Below are 3,684 nucleotides of genomic sequence, written 5' to 3' on the forward strand. Positions count from 1 at the left end.
TCATCAGAGTCTCACAATGACGCCCAAATTACACTCGTCAATCAGAACAAAATGAGTTGGTAATGGAAAATAGCTCAGGTAGATCAGAACACAGGCAGTGACTATCAGAACACAACCACCTACCATCACAACACAGCCACCACAATAATGAAAATAATAATAATAATAATAACAATAATAATAATGACGATGAAATTACAAAACTCTTTAGCACTCCCCAACACTCCCCAACACACTACAACACTCCTCAACACACTCCAACACTCCTCAATACACTCCAACACTCCTCAACACACTCCAAAACATTCCCCATCACACTCCAACACTCCTCAACACACTCCAAAACATTCCCCAACACACTCCAACACTCCCCAACACACTCCAAAACATTCCTCAATACACTCCAACACTCCTCAACACACTCCAACACTCTTCAACACACTCCAACACTTGTCAAAGTTGTCTCGTAAAGCTGATGACATTGGCACGTCTGACGGCAATAACACGTGCCCTAGGGAGCTACTTAGACCACACACGTGTTATAGAGTTACTTAGTGTTACAGGGAGTGACTTAGACCATACACGTGTTACGAAAGGCCCAGATCAGGTGAGGGTGACAGGCCCACCTACCGCAAACATAATCAATTCTATTACCCAACTTTTTATTACAGTTCCCGCGTGATTTACAGCTGTAGATTTGTTTTGTAGTTTGCGCGGGGTTTTGTTTTTTATTTTTATTTATCTTTTTTTTTTTTTTTAGTTTTGGCTTTTTTTTGTAGTTTTGGCGGGTTTTTTATGCGTATTTTTAAACTATTTTTTTCAGTTTTTATTTTTTTTTTTTTTTTTGGTTCTTTTTTTTGCAGTAAAAGTATGTGTTACCGCAAGCAGTAATGAGTAGGATGACACATAAACAAACACTATGTTAGGCTGTAAGTCATGTCATGTTTATTGGGTGTGCCTACCTGTATACAGTATGTAGAGTGTTGAGATGGTTGAAGATGAGAGACCCAGGAGGAGGTGGTAGTAAGGGAGCTTGTTTGTGTATAATCACCTGACTCAGCAGCCCTCACCCATCGAGAGAGGGTTGGGGAGGCGACATGGTGTATCACTGTAGCTATCCAGACCACAGAGGCAACACCTAACCTGGTTTCTCTTGAGACTTTCAACACGTAAGTTTAACTGGTACTTATTGTATACACAGGTAGACTGTGTCCATTGCATCGTTTATCATTGTAACGACATAAAAATATGGAAATTTAAGTACTCATGTTAAGTGTTAAGATTAAACTGATTACATAGTTATGATTGTTACGTAAATATATATTGGATTAGACATTTATGTGATTGCCTATGTATGTTTTATGTGAAATACTAAAAGGAATTGTATCCAACAGGTTTGACCAAATTATAATGTTTGAGTCCAACTCACAAGTTTCACTAAATCCTCTAACCGTCTGATTGGCGGTTACAGTATGTATAATAATAATAATAATAATTAACGGTTTATTGAAAAAATTCTGCAGCCCGAAAGCTGAAAATATACATTGGACAAAATGACTTATTACATACATTAGTGGTTTAACAAAAGCCTTCATTAGAGAAAGGTAAAGGAACATACAGTGAACATACAGATTAATGTGTGTTTATGCGTGTTTTTACATGTTTCGTGTTGTGTTTTTTGTTTGCTTTTGACACCGCATATGTTTTTACGAGTTGGCGTGTTTTTTTCCCTGGGGGGTGGCGTGATAATGTGGCCTAACGCGCTGGTAGCAAGCAGCTCAGGGGGCGGGGTCAGCGGCGGCGAGAATCACGTTTATTGTGTAAAATGAGAAAGTAATATTGGGAACGAAAAATCTTAATGAGATCGTTGATTAGTTTGGTCTTAAAGTGAGAGAGAGAGAGAGGGGCCAGTGAATTTTACAAAAACACTCGATCACGTATCTATACTGGTAAATTAAACCCTGATTAATAGCTTTTTCAAGGGGTAATATTTCCTCTCTTTTTTTCCTCCTTTTTCCTCTCTTTTTTCCCTCTCTTTTTTTCAGGGGGAGTGAGGAGGGTTTTATTCACCGGGGATTATAGCCGACTGATTGATGACGTCTCGGTAATAATTCGCATAATAACATGATAGTAATGACTGGCGTGGCAAAAGGTTCCCTGCGCAGAAAGTTGCTGGAAAACTGGAAGGTTAAGAGTGTGTGAGTTTATGCCACACGAGAGAAATGAGAGATTTATTGCACGGTGATTTCTATGAGGGACAAGTGGTGTGTGTGTGCGTGTGTGTGTGAGGGGAAGGACTGACTCTGCTCCCTCACTCACTTATTCTCCTGTATCACCCCACTTCACTCACCCTCCACCCTCACCCACTCTCCACCACCACCCACTTTCCACCTCCACCCACTCTCCATCCCCCACCCACTCTCCACCACCCACTCTCCGTCCCCACCCACTCTCCACCACCACCAACTTTCCACCCCCACCCACTTTCCACCCCACCCCACCTCCACCCCACCCACTCTCCACCCCACCCACTCTCCACCACCACCCACTCTCCACCACCACCCACTCTCCATCCCCACCCACTTCCACCCCCCACCCACTCTCCACCCACCACCCACCACCACCACCCACTCTCCACCACCACCCACTCTCCATCCCCACCCACTCTCCCCCCACCCTCCCACCCCACCCACCTCCACCCACCCACCCACTCCCACCCCCACCCACTCCACCCACCACCCACTCTCCCCACCCACTCTCCATCCCCACCCACCCACCCACCCCCACCCCCACCCACTCTCCACCCCACCCACCTCCACCACCACCCACTGTCCACCACCACCCACCTCCACCACCACCACCGTCCACCCACCTCCACCACCACCCACTCTCCACACCCCCACCCACTCTCCACCCCCCACCCACCCCCCACCCACTCCACCACCACCCACTCCCCACCCACCCACCTCCCACTCCACCACCCCCACCCCTCCACCCACCTCCACCCCCCACCCTCTCCCACCCACCCACCCCACCTCCACCCCACCCACTCTCCACCCCCACCCACTCTCCACCCACTCTCCACCCCCCACCCACTCCACCACCCCACCCACTCTCCACCCCCACCCACTCTCCACCTCCACAATCAACTCAATCCTCAACTATGTAATGAAAACTCCCGAACGATAAACTCCTAAACAAAAGAAATAAGCAAGTTAAAAAGAGAGAGAGAGAGAGACGAAGTTTATCACACTGGTGGCTACGACCTTCACCCCCACGCTTCCACTGGCTCTGTGAACTTCGTGGGAAAACAGTTTGTAAGCGACGTCGATCAGAGTGGTAATGTTTACGTTGGTTTTTGATATGGTGTCTGGTTTAATGGAGCCCCGTCGTGTGAATAGGATCGAGCCTTATAAAACCCCAAACATAACAACACACCTGAGATGTACCTTTAATTAACACCTTCACAAGACGTTGACGATATCTAGTCTCGGGTCAGGATTGTACTAAGCTTAGGTACTGATTCCCAATGCATCGTTTATCATTTTTTATTCCGAAGTGAAATATTTCGACATCATTCAGTTAGTGATCTCTGTGTCATAGTTTCAGGGAGACTCAGGTGCGTCTTTACGGAGTCTCTCGTGGCTTAAGTAATGAGTTCTCTTGTCACCAGTTAAAGGTAAT

Source organism: Homarus americanus, unplaced genomic scaffold (genome assembly GCF_018991925.1).
Source record: "Homarus americanus isolate GMGI-L3 unplaced genomic scaffold, GMGI_Hamer_2.0 scaffold29496, whole genome shotgun sequence".
Lineage (NCBI taxonomy): Eukaryota > Metazoa > Arthropoda > Malacostraca > Decapoda > Nephropidae > Homarus > Homarus americanus.